Source organism: Macrotis lagotis, chromosome X (assembly GCF_037893015.1).
Source record: "Macrotis lagotis isolate mMagLag1 chromosome X, bilby.v1.9.chrom.fasta, whole genome shotgun sequence".
NCBI classification, from domain to species: domain Eukaryota; kingdom Metazoa; phylum Chordata; class Mammalia; order Peramelemorphia; family Peramelidae; genus Macrotis; species Macrotis lagotis.
Genome location: NC_133666.1, coordinates 416,330,841 through 416,352,453, shown reverse-complemented (window position 1 = coordinate 416,352,453; position 21,613 = coordinate 416,330,841). Strand labels below are relative to the sequence as shown.

At 34.1% G+C, this 21,613-nt stretch overlaps 1 protein-coding gene across 1 annotated transcript in view; it reads left to right on the top strand.

The window, feature by feature from the left end:
- Positions 1–21,613, top strand: part of NKAIN3 (sodium/potassium transporting ATPase interacting 3) — an 862,357-nt gene that overhangs the window by 516,963 nt on the left and 323,781 nt on the right. The window lies entirely within an intron of this gene.

Here is a 21,613-nt window from a genome sequence, read left to right as displayed (position 1 = left end):
TATTACTTCTCATCATGCCTCTTCCACAGACCTACAAAACTTCCCTCTAGTTGTAGGTTGCTGGTCGATGGCATCTATCCTTTTATATAACTCCAACTGACAGCATCCTATCCAAGCTGATGCCAACCATATTTCTCTATCAGTTCTATATGTCCTCTGTCTTGACCAGAAACACTTGACCTCTCTATAACTTACTATAAGATAGTGCCAAGTCAGAACTGAATCTTTGTACTACAGTTTTGTCAATCTTCCAGGTGAGGCTCCATGCCTAAAACAATTTAGGTTAAGGAAAATTTGTCAATTTTAAAACTCTCTCTCCAACCACTTCAAATTGACCCTTTGAGATCTATATGTCCCTCTGGGGTTAACTGAATAGTCCAATTCAAATTTCCCTGAACTTCTTTCACTTAGTCATTCAGGGTAGGGGGATTTATTATATGAAAAAAATTTAAATATTATTTTACACTAAAGAAAGAAAAAAATGTCCATTCCTCTGCAAGACACATATTTCTATTTGATTAAAAAGGACAGAGATTGCAGAGGCCCTTCTGGAGTTTGAGGGCTCCACCATGCTGCCAGGCATCCTCCATTAGTAGCCCAGGAATGAGGCCCCTCTGCTCTGGGCATGGCCGGGCGCCCCGGGACACCACCTCAGTCTTCCGGAGCAGGACCTGGCATAGTGGAGATCAGAATGCAGAGTCTTCATCTGGATACCAAAGCTCAGTACTCCATTACTAGAGCTAGAATCCTCCCATCTGATATTCTTCCCAGAGGAATGGCTGGGGCCATTGTTGCAAGCTGCTACTTACGTTCTTGGATATTTGTAAAACCCTCAACACACAGGAAAGCATGGGACTATCCTTGGCCAAAGTCAGCAGACATCTCACTGGCATGGCCAATGCTTTTTGGACAGTCTACTAGCTCAAAGTTGTTTCTGGGTACTTTACAGGCATCAGTGCCCAAATATTCTACCAGATCCCAACCATTGCCTAATCCTGATCTGTCTACAAGTTTCTCAAGTACTTTCTCATTGAGAGGAAGAAAAGGACACTGTCCTAACAGACAATTCTATCAAATTATTTATATCTCCTGCTGGCTCAAACCAAAAAATACCAAAACACTAGTTCCCCAAAGGTCAGAAGAACAGACTATTTCTATATCTGTCTATAGATTGACAGTGCATCCATAGATAGATACAAACAGGTCTAGAATTGAAGAGAGGGTGTGCAAACTGTCTGGGTCACCCAAGGGGGAAAGTCCCAAGGAAGCAGAGAGGGGAAGGTCTGTTGTAGAACAGAACAGATGGGCCTGACTTCCCACAAAGGCTTTCAAAATACCATTGGGCAGATGGCTGTTTTCTTCACAGCTCATAGACTCATTGATGTATTTCTTTATGCTTTCATAGCATGACATAATTCAAGGTCTATACCTGCTGCCATGACCAGTAACACAATATCATGTATGGGCTTCCTAAAGCCTGCCTTCTGGTCTGTGTGTCAGAGAACCATAAACACACTCTGGTAACAGGCTTTGGGGTCTGGAAACCGATTGTATTCTAGTCTATGTGGAGAGGGAAAGAAAGCAAAATTGAACTAAGTGGAGAAGTACCTTCAGGAGCCTTATCTAGTCAAATCTCTACCCCCCTAACACACACACACAAACAAACCCACCTACCTTGCTTGAAAGTTGAGAAAACTAAGGCCCAAGGTTGGTTCTCTTGACACACAGTCTCCCTAATTCCAAATAACTGAGACTTGGCAATGGTGACTTAAATCATTCTCAACAGATAAAAAAAAAGACAGATTGTATTGTTTTTTACACAATTGCTCACTAAATTACATAGCATTACTTTGCACCAAATTAGATGAACAACAGATCCAGTAAAGAATCAGATATATGTGAAATCAGCTATATGTCACCAACATTTATCTTTTTAACAAAGGAACTAATAGGAAAACTTTGAGAAAAAAAGTGTTTATTGCTCTTAGAAGAGTTGAAACAGATAGATACATGCCTTTCCCCTTTCCATATGGCTTCTAATATTTGATCAGGGTTTGTACTTGACTCAGGGCAGCATTTCTTCACATCAGTCTTTCCCATTTCTATCATTTCCAAGACTTTTTTTGTGCTGTCATGCAAATGTTTAACCTGAGGGCTATGGAAACTGTATACATGAAAACTCTCTCTCAGCTCTCTAATGTACAGGATTTGCGTGGTTTCATGAAAAGCAAGTAATAAGAAAATACTAAATAGCCTATAGTGCTAATTTGAGACATAAAAGAAGTCATTAATAACCTCAGCCTAATCCCTTTGTAATCAAACAGTGTGCAGTGCAGTATAGTTCTCAAAATCACTTCCTTTTCAGTCTCATAAAAGTTTACCCATTGGAAAGGGATATATGTTCCTATGTTCCAAATACACCATGAGAAAGAGAAAGAAAAGCTCCCAAGGGTTCTAAAGCAGAAGTAGTAACTTATTAATAGCCCCCTGAATGGTCATAATGAATGACTGAAAAGTACCTTGCATGGCTTCCAAGGGTGGCTTAATTTACTCTCCGGATGAGGAATACAGGCAGTACAGTAGGAAAGTATTTCATTTTCAATATTGCTACATCATAGGAAAACATCATGGCTCAATTAAAAGGGTCACATATGTGAGGCTGATATTTGAATTCTTGGGTCTACTACCAAGGACTTATTAAATGTCTTTTAAAAATTCACTTCATTCAGTCTCCCCATCTTCAATATTCCTGTAGCACTGAGTGCCTTCAAAGTTCTAAATATGAAAAATTTTCCCCAAAAAAGATTTATGTTAGTGCATTTGACCATAAGGCAAATCTACACTACAATTTAACACAGTTTTCTTATTGACATTGATTAGAGTAGTTTTTTAAATTTAATGTTCATTCTCATTTTGTACAAATAATGTTTTTTATACATTAATAAAATATTCTTGTTTGAGTAAACAAAATATCCCCTCCCCCAAAATATAGACTCACTTGAGCGATAAAGTAAAGGGAAGAGAAAAAATTAAAATTAAAGAAATAGTAATAATAGTAGGTATGGCTAGGTGGTGCAATGGATGGAGCACCAGCCCTGGAGTCAGGAGCACCTGAGCCCATATCTGGCCCCATACACCCAATAATCACTCAGCTGTGTGACATGCTAGCCACCCCAACCCCACTGCCCTGAAAAAAAACAAAAAAACAAAATAAAATAAAATGGTAATAATAGTAGGGGTGGCTGGGTGGTGGACAGAGCATTGACCCTTGAGCCAGGAGCAGCCAGGTCCCAATCCGGCCTCAGACACCCAACTATCACCCTGCTATGCGGCCCCAGGTGGGCCACCCAGGCCCATTTGCCCTGCACCCCCCCCCAAAATAATAATAATAATAAAAATGTGCTTCAGTTGTTCCAACACCAACAACTCTGTCATTTTGAGCTCTGCATTCTCTCCCTCTCTCTTCTCTCCCCCTCCCTGAGACAAAAATTTGATATAGTTTATACACATGCAGTATTGCAAAACATCTTTCCATAATAGTCATGTTGTAAAAACAAATACATACCAAATAAAAACCATGCAAAATTAAGGTTTTATAAAGTATACTTTGATCTGCATTCAGACTTCATCAGTTCTTTCTCTGAAGGTGTATAGCCTTTTTCATCATAAATCCTTCAGATTGTCTTCATTCATTCATTCACATTGTAATGGTCCATGAATTCAGGAACCAAGGTTAATCAGATTATTTTTATATAAATTGAAACTATGATAATTGACACTACTGTTTCTCTATAGGAGCCTGATAGGCATTGTCATGAAATATGCTCTGTGACATCATAGATAAAGGAAGGATTAATCAAAGATCTGTCCACCAGAAATTTTGTGGATGCAAGATTTATTCTTTGTTTTTATATTATTTTAAAGCTTTATATATATATATATATATATATATATATATATATATAGCCATTTCTACTTTTTACATGCAAGATTCAAAGAGGATTTTGTGGAAGGTGATGATGTGACATAAACTGTACTTTACATTCAAAACTTATGAACAAGCACTATAGGTCACATTCTGTTTCTAAAAGATGAAGAAAGATAATTCTTTTCTTAAATAATGAGTATTTCCTAATTAATAAAGTTTTAGACATTTTTGAGTATCACAGATACTTTTCAACAATAGAGTTAGTGAGCTTGTTAATGTATCAAACAACAGCCTTGAAAATTCTGACATTTCCAAAAGTTTTCTGGTCAATAATTAAAGCAATGAAAGGTGCTGGTTAGGAAGACCAAGCCCATAAAAGCATTAAATGCAATCACTGCCTGAAAGGTCAGGTAAATTAAGGGAAATATAAGGTCACCCTTGGGTAGACCGAATGCTCTTCTCCAGAGTGCTCTCAAAAGTGGTTAAAACTGGAAGAATTGACATTAATTCCAGTCAGCTTCCTGGTATTGATTAAGAAGTAATACAAGTGCTCATTTGTGGTCAAGAAGGCAGATAAGTCCTTTTTAGAAGGCCATTTACATTCTCTTCTTCTTAATTAATATTACTGACTTGAAGACTTGCCATTAAATTGACCCATTAATTATACAAGTTATCAGGAGAGGAGGAAAGAATTATTTATTTAATTATGAATTGAGAGTGGTGGAGATGGAATGTTGTAAAGTGATACCCTTAGTGCCTCTTGCCTAAGGTTCTTTAATAGTGAAAGCTGAGATCAATTGATAATTATCACTTCATTTTCATTTTTGTTCTTTGGATTAAGAATTACTTAATAGGCAAAAACAGTAACTCTTTTTATCAAATGATATAGATGGAAAAAAAGATTTCAGAAGAAATAAGGATGATTGACTTTAGAAAGTAAGTTATTTAAATAGTAGGTAAATGGAAACAGCATCACTCCCCCATATTCTAGTACTGCAAGTCTATAGGATTCTGGTCCATTCTTAAAGGATGTGTATGAAAATTCTCTCAACCTCCTCGCCCCCCCCCACACACACACATACGCATAGCCTCTTCCCTTCCCTGTAGTAGAAATGTGTATGAACAAACAATCCATAGGTATCTTCCTTCTCCCCCACCCCCCCAACCTCCTTACTATTTCTTTACTTAATTGTGCTAGTGTTATTGTTGTTCATCCATTCTGAAAGAGGATCAGTGACATCACACTATTTTTAAGTCTGCGTCTGTTAGATTGTAATACAATAGGAAGACTAATGGATCTGGAGTCAGATGAAGTTTGGATTTAAATCCTGCCTTAATTATTGTATTGGGCAAGTCATGTAGCAACATATAGTCTTTTCCTTCTACTGTTAAATGGAGAAATTAATACTTACAATACCTAACCTCAGTGGTTATTGTAAGGAAAACCCTTTACAAACATGAAAGCCTCATGTAAAGGTGAATTACTTTGAGAGATATCAATACAGTGCAATTATTGGTAACAGTATAACACAAAAGAAAATCAGGAAAGTTAAAATTTATCCAGGAACGGATATCATACTTAATCTCAGTATGATTGATCTTCTGCTAAGGAAAGGGAAAACATTTCATTGAGACTTAATACCTTTAACTTTAAGCATAATCCATCTAGTCCTAAATCAATTGGGCAGATTAGAGGGCCAAATAATAATCACAATTGATTGAGAAGCATTTTTGTCAATTTCTCATAGGTTGTTTGGATATCATAGTGACCAAAGGCCAAAGAAGTTCCTTTTGAAGATTGCAGAATCAATAGCCATAAAATATTCCATATAGAATAGCATATATAAAATAAACGTGATGTGGTTTATTGACTACAGGTCTACATCAATAGTGTTGTTGAATTCTAGCTGGAAATAAAATGACATCAAAATATAAAAAAAAATAACAAGAATGCAGGAAATGAGTAGTTAGGTCACAACATTCAAGATAATGTAATGCTGTCAGTTGAGGTGATTTGCATGAACTTATATTGTAGCAAAAATATTCCTACACTGAAATGTGGTTGTGGATTCAGATGAGCAGCTATAATAAATTAGAAATGAGGGACATTAGGTATTTTAAATTCCATTTTTGTTGCAAGACTAGTCTAGCTAAATTCAAAGAGGTCCATCACCAGGTTGGCTTCAAGGTGATGAATTACTGGGTTATTGCACCTCACAGAGACTTCCACCTAAGGCATGCAAGGCTTTAAGTTAGTACTGGAAGAGAAAGTACTCACAACAATGAAATTTTGGGTCCCTGGAGTATTGAAGTATTGGAGGAAAACAATTCTGAGACTTCCTAGGGCAAGATGTTTTGTTTTATTTCATCATGATAAATATTTATTTTAACCTTAAGAATTTAATATGACTTGACTTCCTGGGAAAGGCTACAGTAATCTAATGAGAAAAATCAGGTCCCACTCAGAACTAGTAATGCTGACTGGGGATGAAACTGTAAAAGAGCTTGGAGCCAGTAAGTGATCAGGAAATAGAAAGGAAACATGAAAGAGAGGGTCTTAAAAATAGGTACTTGGAATCTGAAAAGTCAAAAAAGGGAAAAGCTTATAAATCTAGAACCATATTCTTTAGTGGAGAGATCTTAGCCTTTTCTCTCTTAGATGTTAGCTTGACAATATTGGAGAGGATAGAAAGGAAACTCTCATTTTAAACTATTATAGCCATGGTTTGAGGACAGCTCATTCAGGAAATCATCATAATTGTCAGAATTTTTGCTTGACTGTTTCCCTCTCCCTTTCCTCTAAATTATTGACTCCCTGGCTGTAAAAAAATGACATCAGATTTGATGTAGTGGATTACAAAACTGTATTTGGATTGAGGAATACCTGGATTTGAGTCCTCTTCTTAATGGAATTGAAAGTGTGGTGCTTGGCAAGTCAATTAACCTCTTTGTACTCTGAGGGAACTTTCTAGGACAAGAAATTGCAAAGTTTGTGCTAAATTACTTTGGAAGAATGAGTAACTATATCACAGGTCCTCTATGCCCAGTGAAATTATGAGCTGGGTCCAATCCCTCAAATTCTCAAATAAAGGGGATATAGGGCAAATGGTGGCAGAACAAGAGTCAATAAGACCTGGGTTCAAGTGTGGCTTCAGGCATTTACTAACTTTGTGTTATGTTCAAGTCATTTGATCTTCATTTTTCTCAATTTCTTCATCTGTAAGTTGGAGATAATAAAAGCATTTATCTCTCAGAGTTCTTGTGAGGACCAAATGAGATAGTAATGCCTAGCTCCATGTCTTGTCAACAATAAGTGCAATGTAAATAGTAGCTACCATTATATTATTTTGTTATGCTATTATTCTTATTTGCATAATATTTTTAAATGTATAAAGCATTTTCCTCTTCCCTGTGAAATGTCTAGTATTAATATTATTGTGTTCATTTTATTGAAATGAAAACTGAACTTCAAAACTGACATACTGTTAACCCAGTACTCTTACTAAGACCAATGCCCTTGCTGCTATACAGTTCTGCTTCTCAATAAAAGATTAAATAATGAGATCTTGTTATGGAAAGGGACAATGATAGATTTCTCAATAACATTATAATTCTAAATTATATAATATTAGAACAAATGGTGATTATAGAAAGTAATTACACTGCTCACCCATCTGCATAGCCTTAGTTTAAGTACACAAAAATGTTAATCTGCAGATTTAGTGTTTTTCAAAGTTCATGACTCCATCTAATCTCTATAATTATATAATTCCTCCCACATTCCATACTTCATTGAAAAACAAAAGAGATTAATAGGTGAAATAAAATGAACTAAATTGCACATGTGGGTGTATGGTCACATGAAAATCACACTATTAACCAGAATCTAAATAGTTGATTCAATGCTAGTATATAGCTTTGGTTCACCATTTGGGAATTGATTGTTGTTCTTCAGTTTTTCCAATTGTGTTAAACTCTTTGTGATTCCATGTGGGGTTTTATTGGCAAAGATAATGAAGTAGTTTTCCATCTCTACCTCATTTATACAAATGAGAAATTGAGGCAAACAGGGTTAAGTGACTTTTCCAGAATCACAAGGCTAGTAATTATCTAAGACCAGATTTGCATTCAGGAAGATAAGTCTCCATGACTTCAGGTCCAGCACTCTATCCACTGAGTCACCTATCTGGCCCCTATTTCAGAACAGATGGCCCAAATCAAATATTACTCTATATTAGAGAAACCTCAGTCTTATTTCCCCTTCATGTCTGGTTAATTCAATACTGCACAACTTTCAGCTGACCCTTTTCTCCAATCTCTTCTAAAGCCAAGTTTATAGCTCTCCTTTTTAACCATTCTTGGTCTTTTCCCACATAGGGAGGATAACTTCACTTGTACAAACATCAGAATAATCCATAGTGAACAACTATTAGTCCTGTCACTAGATTTTCCCCAAGTCTATATCCCTTAGTAAGACTATGTACTCACAGCACAGAAACTTTATGCTTTCTCACAGAGTGACTACACTGAAGTATGGAGGAAAATTACAGCTCCTTTTAACAAAGACTCAAATTTAGACACAAGTCAAATTTCAAATGAGCATCAGAGATTTGTTCAAGATCACATAGCTAATAAATGGCATAATAGAGACTTCAAACTACTTTTCTTCTTAAACTTCATACAGGATCATTCCTTGTAAATAAATGGAAGTTGTAATTTAGGGATGAAAAAGTAGGATTAATAGATCAAGACAAAATCAGGGAGCCAGGATATGAACAGATAGTTTTCAAATGAAGAAAATATATATATATATATATATATATGCATATAAAATCATATGAAAAATGCTTCAAACCATTATTGATTAGAGAAATGCAAATTAAAACAACAATGAGATATATCTTGCACCTATCAGATTGACCAAGATGAGAGAAAAGGAGAATGATCAATGTTGGAGAGGTTGTGGGATGAATGAGACACTGATGTATTGTGAATGGATTCAACCTTTCTGTAGAGCAATATGGCACTATGACCAAAGAGCAATAAAAATTATTCATGCACTGTGACCCAGCAATTCCAATTCCAGGTCTATATCCAGAAGAAATTTTTTTAAAAAAAGGAAAATCCTACATGTTCCAAAATATTCATATCAGCCCTTTCTGTAGGGACAAAGAATGTGACCCTGGGTGAGTCACTTAACCCTATTTGCCTCATTTTTCTCATGTAGAAAAAAAAAAGCTGGAGAAGGAATTGGCAAACCACTTCAGTATCTCTGCCAATAAAACTCCAAATGGTGTCATGGTCAGATATGACCGAAACAGGCATTGTGTTAAGTAGTAATAAAAAAAAAAAAGATAAAAGTAAAACAGTTCTTGTCCTCAAGAAGCTTATTTACTTGGGAGACAAGAATATTTGTTTGTTTGATAAAAAAAATAGATACAAGTAATCTTAAGTTGGAAAGTCACATTTCAATATTTTAAAATTGAAGTTTTATAATCTTGATTGTGAATTCAGAACTTGAGCACATTCCCATACAAACAGTATATAATGCTTACTTGACTTTGTTTAAAAGTTTTTACTTTATTATATTTTTTAGCCTAGAGTTAGAAGACACTTTAGAGATCATCTAATGCAATTGTTTTGTTTCTGCAATGATGATCTGATGCCAAGAAATTCAATCAAGGATAAAGCTGAGACTAAGACCTCAGGTCACCTTATTCCTTATAGTTTTACCTCTTTTTCATTCCTAATATAATCCATGGTCAACCCATCAAAGATGTTTTACTTTGGAAGGCTCTATTGGGAAACCATTGCATTAATTTGCTCAGTTGTTGATCTGGGCATGTCTTAACTCTGCCCTTTTCTGTAGATCTGATTGTCTCACTGACAAGAAAATTCACTCAAGACTTGGAGTTTCTTCCAAAGAAGATTCCTGAGCAATCATTTCCTTGCTTTATATTGATAAATACAGTACTGTGCTAATTTTAATTTGCTTGTCACATCCTCCTTTTTTGTGAGTTGTGGGGTGAAGTGACTTGCCCAAGATCATACAGCTAGTACGTATCAAGTGTCTGAGATCATATTTGAACTCAGGTTCTCCTGATTCCAGGGTCCATGGTCTAGCCACTGCACCACCTAGATGCCCCACCCAAGTCACATCCACAAGCATTTACTTATATTCTCTATTTCAATCACCTGATCAGTTCACAAGAATTTTTTGAGCATCTCTCTGTTTTTTTCCAGTAGTAGTAGTGTTCAGCCTGTCTCCTTGTATGTTATCCAATCATCTAATTCATTTGATTATTATAGATTTCTTTCCTATTCATGTACAACTTAAGTATTCCTATTTCAAGCTGTGAATTCTTTTTTATCTATTACTTAAGCAAGCCTTCCACACTTCTTTAGTTATTATCTTTCAAATATTAATAAACAGTTTCCTTTACTCTCATTATCACTTTATTACTAAACCATGCATACTATATTTCTTTAATCTCTCTTCAAAGGTCAGGCCTATGATCATTTTTATCTCTTCAGTTTGTGTCTTAATTTATCAGGTTGATTCCTCATTACAGGAAGCTCTTGTTCTGCTCCTTTCTAGTACAGTATGCATAAGTCAACGATTTATACTACAACTAAGGTTCTTTTTTTGTTTTTGTTGTGCTTTTTACTAAAATCATGCATATGATAAAATAAGCATATGTAATTTAATCCCCATTTTATTTAGGTTAAACCCAATGACCCTTTAAAATCTCAAAAAAAGATTATTGCTAATTTCTCTGAAAATATTGTTACTAATTAAATTCTGTATCTCCTGGGAAATGTTATTTTTGGTAAGACAACTTGAATAAAATGTCTTTGTAAGATTTAGATGGGGGTTTCTTATGTCTTTAAGGTGCTTTATACTCTTGTCCTTATTTTTAGATATAAGTGGATCACTTCAAGTGGATCACAAATTTAGTAGTTCTATTCTAAGTATCAAAGGAACTAAGCCAATCTGGCAAAATTTAAGCCATTATTAAAAAGTGCAATTACATACCCAACCCAAACCAATCCAAGAAACTGTCATGCTCTGGAGATGTATAATGAAAATTTTTAAAGTTCTTAAACTCAAGGAATGTCTGTGTTTGTGTGTGTGTGTGTGTGTGTGTGTGTGTGTGTGTGTGTGTGTGTGTAATATATTTTCCTCCTTTTTTTCTCATGAAGCCATCAGAGTTAAATGATTTGCCCAGGGTTACATAGCTGTTAAATGTGAAGTGTCTGAGGCCAGATTTGAACTCAGGTCCTCTTGACTTCAGGATTGTTGCTCCCCAAGATACTATATTGTAATGAATATGTACAACATATAAACAAGCTTTTATGGTTTGAATAAAGAGAAGATGTGTTGACAACAGCAGATATTAGAAAAAGCAATTTTGTAGTTACTGTAACATAAACTGGGTTACTTACAAAAAGTTTGAATCATAAAGGACTTTTTTTAATGTATCTAACTAACACCATTTCTGAGACAATTGCTTCTGAATTGCATTCCAGCAAGAAATAGAGAAATTTGAACTCTTGGAATATCCTGTAGAATGCAACACTTTCCTATGGGTAAAAACAAATGATGTGAGTACAATGAAGTGCAAGTTGTAAAACCAGACAGGTATAATGGGATTTAATCCAATTAGTGTTGAATTGTGACTTTCATTAGAAGAAGCACTTTATAATCATATAATAATGAAGGTCTAGTCCTCAAAGGCTAACTGATGACCTGGCCCTAATATAAAAATACTAATTCTCTCTTCTTTGCATAAATTCAATACATCACAAAATGCTTCTATAGACTTGTGTTTATCTGAAATGTCCATAATACAAGGACAACTCAATACCTATTTTTAAAAGAAATATAGTGTTACTACTATGTCTTGTTTTTTTCTAGTTCTACTGCACATGTTTTTTTCACACAGTTATCATGGAACAATTCAATAGGATCTAAAGTGGAATGGATGGCATTTAGGTGGCTAGGTAGATAGATTACTGATAGTCAGAAAGATGCATCTTTGTGATTTAAAATCTGAATTTAGAAACTTACTATGTGCCTCTGGGCAACTGTTTACCTTATTTGTATTTCCTTATTTGTAAAATGAGTTGGAGAAGAAAATGGCAAAACACTAGTACCTATGCCAAGAAAACCCCAAATGAGTTGGACACAAGTGAAAACAACCCAACAACAACCACAATCTCCTGATTTCAGATCCAGTGGTCTAACACTGTACAACCTTTTTTATAAAGGCTTTCTTCATCACTTACTAGCAGTTGAGTTGCTGGGCAGATCACTGATCTTCTAAATATGTTTTCTAATCTGTAAAATTAGAGCATTAAATATAGACTTTCTAATATTCCCTCTCTGACCATATGACCATTCCAAGATACAATGATTTCTATCTCTTGGAATCATAGAAGTATGGTATCTTAGAGCTTGAAGAAACCTCACGAACCAAAGATTTAGAGCAGAAAGGAACTCAAGAGGTCATACCTTAAATATGCCTTGATTTTGCCACCATGAAGAACATCTCCCTAACAATAGAGGTCACAGAATGAAATTTAATATATAAATCATGAGAAGTTGTCAAGACACATAAAGTTTAAGTGATTTGCTTAAGGTCACAAAGCTAATAAGTATTAGACAGAATTTGAATCAAGTTATTAATGACTATGTGTTCAGAACTCCATCCATTAATCTGTTATCTTTTACCTTAGAGTGTCAAATGACTCAATGTGCCATCTATTGATATTATGTTGACTAAATTGTTATGCCATGTATAGATAGATTTTTAAAAATTATGATCTAAAAGAATGAAGGATAAGTGAAGGATTAAAAAAAATCATCACTTTGAAAAAACAATTACACATTTTTGAATGATCCTTGAAAATTTGCTATTCCCCTATAATGAACTTCCAAGGTAGATTTATCCTTTGATCAGATACTCTACTTTGCTCTTTATCTTTAATGTGAACATCTAATTGCATTATCTTTATAGTTTTTTAATATTTTAAAAATAAATTTTCCCAGTGTCTACAGATTTACAGTGTTCTAAATATGAAATTCCAGAAGAGGGCAGGACTTGGGAATGAAAGGAGGCAGAATAATGCTCAGTTTCACAAATTCTATTCTATGTAAACTGGGTGTTTCTTAGCTCTGATTTTTGGAGGAAGAAAAAAAGTTATAGATGAAGTTGTGTAGGGAAGCCAATGTTGGAATTATAATCTGGGTTATTGACAAGAAAGACTAATAATAGGAAGCAGTGTCTGAAGGAATAATCATATGCATATATATGTTTTTAACTTTGGGAAAATCCCTTGTGTGGGAACTCTAAATCCTAGGTATTTCCATTCAACAGGCCTGCTTTCAGATCATCCTTCCTTCTTCCCCTACTCCCAGATCCTCCTGTGAAGATTTTATCAGTCTTTTTCCCCCCTTATGTGTTGACTCTCACATCAGAATATAAGATGTTGAAAACAGGAGTATGTTTGTTAGTTTTTGTATTCCTAATTTTTAAAAACTAGATTAAAGAGGCCATTCTCTACCTCATTTTCTTTCTTACCTAGTCATTCACCAAATGAGCATTCAAACTGAGATGTGTTAAACACCTTAAGCTTAAAAAGGTCATGGACTCCCATTGCATCCAGGGATATCTTGAGTCCTCCTGATCCAGATGGCTCCAGAAGAGAAAGTAAAACTGCACAGACTCTCCTTATTCAAATGCACTTCACTTGGTTGCCACTTCCCTCATGTTATGGTCTTCTTTGAGAATGAAGGCCAAACAATAACAACAGCAATTCCTAGTGATCATCATAGCGTCTGGCATACAATAATTACTTAGTACTTACTTCTTCTACTAAGTACAGTAAGTACTTAGTAAAAGCTTTTTCAATTCATTTATTTTTCCATCATTTGATAGAAGTGGCATTGCCAGAGGAACAAAGAGTTATTTGACTTATTGAGTATGACATAACTAGTAATAGAATTGAACTCAGATCTCAATTCAAAAGCTGACACTTAAATAGTCCTTGAATTTAGAAAGAAAGTGGGGTCAAAATCATTTTCAGAATTTTTTATGGGGCTTGAGAGAAGTAGAATAGGCTATTGATAGTCATTACTAGTCAGTCACTTTGCCTCTGCAAGACTATTTCCTCATCTATAGAATGAAGAAGTTGTATTAGATGATCTCGTTCCCTTTCTAAAGCTTTAATTTCATGATTGGATCAGAGAAATGAAAAACTAGCTAGAGTAGCATGTTGAAAGAGGCAAGACTACAGCATAGAAATAGCACTGGGTTAGAAATCAAGATTTTATTCTCAACTCTTACATTTTTCTAGCTGTCAGACTTTGGAAACATCATTTCATATCTCTAAAATTCAGTTTCCCTATATCATAGGTCTGAAAATGCTTACTATACTAGTTGGCATGTTGTTAGGTTCTTAAAATCTTGTTGGTTCATCATCCTTTAACTCTAAGGTGTTAAAAACTTGTGTACTTTTAAGGCTGAATAAATATGAATAATTATTATGGCACTGAAATGATTGTTTGTAGTATTTGAATAACAAGAAGACCAGAGGAAACAAATGTTTTTGTTTCTTAAGGGCAGGCTCCACTCAGTTGTAAACTTTGATTTACAAATGTCTGTAATTAGGAGCTAGATTTAAGCTACCCTGAAGAAGTAGATATTGCACAGAACAGGAAACTAAATGTATATCCTGTTGTGCTGAAATTGAGAAATGCTAATACTCAATGGAGATTTTACTAGAATTTAATTAAAATGACACCCTTGACAGGTTTTTACAACCTAAGGGAAAATGTGCAATCTCAATCTTATTCTAAAAAAGATTGCCCAGGGAATCAATCCAGAACTATCTATTTCTACCCAAGGAAGAGCAGTAAAATTCATGTCAAGGACCCTCCCATTATACAAATTCAAACAGAATGAAAAATGTATCCAAAAAGCCCTAAAATGCAAAAAATGAAACCATTTATGGAAATATATTTTGCTGGAAAGTCAGCAAACAGTAGTTTCTGTCTAACAGAAAATTGTTTTTTCAGAAGTCATTTAATTTCTTTGAGCCTCTGTTTCCTCATCTGCCAAATGGGATTCATTCTGCTAGCACTGGCATGAAGATGAGATACAAGAAAGTATACAGTGAAAGTATTTAGAAAATTAAAATAATGCAAACATAATCACACTTTCTTGGTATTTATTTCTCTTTTCTTTTTTTACTCCCCATTCATGATCAAGGAAATCTGTTATGTTTTGTTTCTGGGTACTATACTGACTTCCTTAGCAATTTTTGCATTTACAGTTCAATGAGATAGCTCCCAGAGATAGAACCCTTACCTACAATTCCCCTCCTCCTTCAGTTTTATATTTCTTGCTATCTTCAGGACATTTCTATTATTGTTCCTTGTTATCAAATAGGAGTAAATATGTGCCGTTCACAGTAGAGATTTATACTCTATTTCTACCTTCCTATGTATTTGGCCATATTTGAAATGAAGAGGGCAGAATAAGAAATGTACCACTGATTTACAAAAGTTCATTTCCCGTCAGAATGAAATTAAAGAGGAAGCCACGGTACCATGGAATACTTCCAACCCTCGCTCTTATAACATGCTTTTCCTGTGGAGAGAAACTCCATCATCTTAAAATACTAATGATTTTATCTCTTGGAATCCCCTAGACTTCCTCCCTGCCACAAGCTTCTAGGGTCTGCCTCATTACCTGCAATTCATCTCCTAAATCAAGAGATGCTTTTTTTCAGGCAGAGAATAATTTATGCCAACTTCACCCAAATAAAATGTCGAATTGAATGGAAAAATAATACCTCAGAGAGAGGGCTTGGATAAGAATGAATGAGATTTCTAGCTCAAAACTGAATAAAAGTTATTAAGCTTTTCCAAATATCTGCACCCAATGAATAATTTATAAAGGTTATTATTATTATTTTCATGAAGATATCTCTGTGACTGTCATATTGTAAAATGTGTTATTCAGATATGACCCCTCCCTTGACTAGCAAAAAAGATAATGTGCTTTAAAATTAGTAGATTAAGGATCACATCATACTGATAGCATTTTTCCTTTTTGTTATTAGGTATTTTACCACTAATCTCTCAGCTACAAAGATGCATTAATAGGGCTAAGAGAAATCTGTGTCTTCTGGGCTTCAATTCTCTTGCCAATTATCTAAAACCCATTTCTCAGGTCAGGATTTATTCACCTGAAGTAAATATTATAAAAACATACATATACATACATATACAGACACATAAACACAGATACACACACACACACACACACACACACACACACATATATATATATATAATAAATGTTATATTTTTACACTATAAAGAGTAATCAGCAATAAAACAAATCATTAATAGTCTAATTTATTTAGTGAATTTTCTCTTAACATAGTGGTAAAAATATATGAATTCTTTTATCATTGCATGGAAAATAGAATCTTCCTTCCCTTCCTGGGGTAAATGATCTTTACTTCTACTCTAGAGTTTTAAAAATCATAATTAGAGTTTTTATTGTGCTTTGAGGTTTACAATAGATTATTTCCAGTTCATCCTTACAAGGATCTTATGTCATGGTCAACCTCATGGATCAGATCTGGTCAACTGAGTCTTTTTAAAGACATGTATGAGATATGCTTAAGTGGCAAAAGAAGGTCACCATCAAGAGCTGGAATATACTTAATCAATACACCAGCCTCAAAACTCTATTTTCTGGGCTGGATACAAGGAGAGCTAGCAACAATAATTGATATTTTTGTAGTACTTTATGGTTTATAAGACATTTTATGAATATTAGATTATCTGATAATTAAAATTGACTTTATGGTGCCTTATAGTGAAGTGATACTGAAAATGTTACGTGACAAACAATGTTAGAAAATGTTGGACAAGAACTTTGATCAGCAAATGTTTGTTGAAAGGGTGCTGAGAATGGGACATCCTGTTAGTCCCTGTGAGTTATACCAGGAAATGAAAACCATGATTCCTTCTTCAGCCTCACTCCTGAGTTGAAGCATTGTCCTCCTTCTTTGAGTAACTCCCCTCTCCAATCCATCTTCTGAATGACTGTTAAATTAATATTCTTAAACAATTCTGACCATTCCATTCATTCTCAGAAAATTTTAGTAGTTACTCAGAGTCACTAAGATAAAATACAAATTCCTTTACATAAAAAAAGTCTTAGACTGGTGAGTTAGAGACTTTTCATGAGAGCCAATTGCTAACTTGGGAATCAGTAACACTACAAATCATGCTTGATTTATTTTTTTGTGATTGCCTAAACTTAAGAAAGTGACAATAATGCAGAATAAACTTAAAAGTGTTTTATGGTCCTTTTTTTTTCCACAGTCAAACTTTTAACAAACATGAAAGACCAAAAGTGTGCTAGTGACTTCTCCTTCCATTTTTATCTGATTTTCTCTGAATATAAAATGGAAAGAATAAGACAGTTGTAATAATAATAATAATCATAGCTTTTGCTCACAAACATCTGGACATAGCACTCATCCATAAAAATTTATGAATAATGTTATTAAGAAATGCTATACTTTATAGGTGCCCTACTACTTACTCTTAATTGTATAAAACAAAAGTAAAAAATGTTCTTAAAATGTAGAGATCTAATAGAAGAAAACAAAATCATATAAGAAAATGATCAAATTATATCTCCATGTTTCTGCCTTCTATTAGAATATTGAAGATAATTTCAGTAAACTAACAAGTCAGTTGAAAAACATTTATAATCAGAAAATATTTACTAAGTACCTACTAAGATCATGCCATACATTGATCTAATCACTGGGAATACAAAGGAAAAAAATAGTTCCTTCCCTCAAGGAACTCACAATCTAATAGGGGAGTCAAAAAGGAAATAAATATGCACATACAAGCAATATCCTAATAAAAAGGAAAATTACTGAGAGGAAACTCTTTAGAATTAAGAAGAGTTGAAAAAAGACTCCCAGTAGAAGATGGAATTTTGATTGAGACAAGCAAAGAAACCAGTAATCAGAGATGAAGAAAGAGAATATTCCTGATGTGGATGAAAGCCAGAGGAAATGTCCAGGGCCAAGAGAGATGGAATATCTTATTCATTGAACAGCAAGAAAACCAATGGTTACTGGCTCAAAGATTATTTAGAGTAAGAAGACTGGAAAGGAAGAAGAGGTCTAGGTTATGGAGAATTTTAAATGCCAAATAGGATTTTTTATGTGATCCTGGAACCAATAGGGAGGCCCTGGAGTTTATTGAGTGGGGAGCTAGAGGGAGAGAGAGTGAGGTTGTTGGAGTTATACTTAAGGAAAATATGGATGATGGATTGGAGAATGGATGGAATTGAGGCAGGTAAATGAAGCAGTAGTCCAGGCAAGAAAAGATGAGCATGGTGGCAGTGCCAAGTGTCAGAGGAGAGAAGAAGGAATATTTGGGAGATTTTGCAAAGGTTAAATTAACAAACCTTGGCCATTATTAATAGGCAAATGATTTTATATACCAATTATATTCTTCAGTTATAAAGAAAAAAATGACTTGGATCATACTATTTCTATTTGAATTCCATTAAATATTTTGGCCAAGTAATATTTAACAATTGGTTTATTAGTCTTCATATGTTCTTGGAATTGGTAGGACCAGATCATTGTCACTAGAAATTGAGTTACAGAAAGTCTATCATTAAAGTAGCTGACCTTAGTGATCAATGTAAATTATGCAAGAAAACATGCAAAAACTTCCAAAGTGTAAGTATTTAATACTTAGTAAATAACTACCAAAAATAGCCAGGTGAATAAAATTATACTTTAGAAGCTTAATTATCCTTATTGGATTGATGAGTCTCTAAATTGTGCATTCAGCTCACAAAATATCCTGGAAAACTTAATCAATAATCTATATTGGAGATGGATCATTATCCCAGATGGGTGTTATCTTCTCAAGTATTTATAATCTTTTAAAGTAGAAAGATTTGTCCAATAATAGCAACATCATGTGAGAACAAAATAAGGTAGATAAAATGGCTATTGTCATGTCTGTTACAGGCATTTTACTGAGAATGTTTTCATTGAGACTATGGAAGAGGAACCTACATCCCAAAACTTTAATTCAGCCACAAAGGTAGTTATTTTAAAACTAGAAGTGAACCAATCCCTTCATTTTCTATTTGAGGAAATTGAGGCTCATAGAGACGAAATGATTTGCTTAAAGTCAAAGCATTAGTGTTCACTACAGGAAGATGAATTAATACAATGTGGAATAATTTTAAGAGACCAAGATCCTATACTGTGATATAGGTTAACCACGTCATGCAGGCACTGTTCTGATTTATTCTAAAAAAGCACTAAATACAAAAAAGAAATAGCAAGGCAACAGTTTGTTCCAGAACTTGTTCAAGTTGAATTCCACTGAATTGGATGAGAAAAATGAGATTATGATAATTATTATCATAACTGAGTTAAAATCTGCTTACTTTTGATTTTCTTGTATGATTTCTAGTTCTATCCTCTGAGATTGAGTTTTTAAGTTTATTCTTTCTTTCAAAGTACATGAACTTTCAAATATTTTAATCTAGTTATTATAATTCTCTTCTCTAGGCTAAACAAAAATTTCCACATGCCATAGTTTTAAAGGCTTTAACCATGCAGGTTGCATTTCTGCAAATAAGTTATACTCTGTCTATACCACATGAATGCAAAAGAAGAAGATCATCTGTGAAGAAAAAGTGACACATATATGTGAATTGCATGTAAGTTTTTATTTAAATATTTGTTTTGGTTCTTTTGATCAATTACAAGTCATATTCTGGTCATTTTACAATTCCCAAATGAGATCTGCTACCTCATTAGGCCTAATCAATCATGCAATTTTGTTCTAGCTCTTTGACCTAGCAGACAAGCCCTATGATAACCATGTGGAGGAAGCCATATTTCTCAGATGTCACAGATTTTCATAATGCAGCACATTTAATGAGCAAACCAAATAATTCTTCAATCTTCTAAATTATTAATAGTGCCATCCTGAAAAATGATTGCCATGTACTTGGTAATTCATTTTGGGACTGGAGGAAAAGGACTGCCCAAAGGAAGTTTCTATAACTTTCCAGAATGGAATTTATAATGTTTGTTTAAAATGAAGTGCCTACATGGTATGGTTAGTATATATCACAATATAAGAGTCTGGCACCTTAAAATCATTTCATAGTTATATAATTCATCTTCCTGTCCTGGTCACAAACTCTCTGACCTTGGGCAAGTCATTTCATCTCTATATCTCTCAATTTGCTCAAATATAAAATGAGGGGGTTGGACTATTTCTAGCTCTAAGATTCTGTCCCTTGTATCCTTTTTGACTCTCCCTGTATCCCTTCAGGAAGATTTTCTGCTGTTTGCTGTTCATTATTCATTTTTACTATCAAAAATATATCCATAACAAAGAGTAAACTTTATAGTTCTTCTCCTTGGCAAGAACAAGCAGAAGACTGGCTATCCATCCAAGCTCTCTTTGACTAGGTACAAAATGACAAATATTTTCATCATAGACCAAGATCTTTCCCCAGTAGACTTGGAACTAGCTGAGGATTCCTTTTTGATAGAAATAAAATCAGAGTATGAAGAATATTTGGTGGGAGGAAAATGATAACTCTGTGATCTATGCTTTATATAAAAAGAGTTAGATTTCCAGGCTCTACTTTACCAAGACCTTTACAAATGACAGCTCTCCCATAAGGTTCAAAGCTCAAATGCACCTACTAAGGCATGGTTTTCAGAGGCAGAGGAAAGTTCATTTGCATGAATGTTTTTTCCTTTTTGTGTTTATGCAAAAGAAGCAATACTTCTATAGTCAGGGAGTGCTGTTTCTATTGTGTCTTTGGAAGTTGCTTAATGTATGTTTATTGTTAATTGATACATTGGCAAATATCTATTTAAGAAGAAAAATTTTTCTGCTTGACTACTTTTTTATGTATATCATTTAATTTTTACCTTTTTATTTAGGTTACAAATTAGATGCAGTATTTTTGTTTTTGTAATTAAATACAATAATACATCACAACTGAATAAATAAGGGACCTTGACCAGTGCCAATTGATACATAAAACAAGGATTTATATAGCATTAAAAATAAAGTATTTCACTGCTACGAAGTGAAAACACAATTCCTAATTCTTTTATTTAAATGGCAAAATAGAGTTGAGTCTATTTTAGTGTTGAAGGGTTAATTATGAAACTACGATTTACTAGCTATTGTTTTTTTTCAAAAATTACATCAATTTTCCATCACTAATTACTATCATTATACCATATGACATTAAAGATTAATTGTGATTTCCAAGTTCTCTAATGAGGTCCCTTGAAGCCAGATTTACACCAATGAGATAATTTCCTTTTATTTTGGAAATCGATACACTGAAGATTTTTATACATAATTTAATACTCTGGTACTTAGCCATCTAGCTTTTATGATGTGAGGAAGTAAAAGGAAGCACCTACTTTAAAATGAGAGATTCCATCAATGTCAATGTAGTTATTAACAGTCATCCACAGAGAAACTGTGATATAGGCAAATACCATTCATATATATAGAAGTGGCCTATTAATCTCAAAGAGTGCTTTAATGTTCAGGCTAAGAGTTTCTTC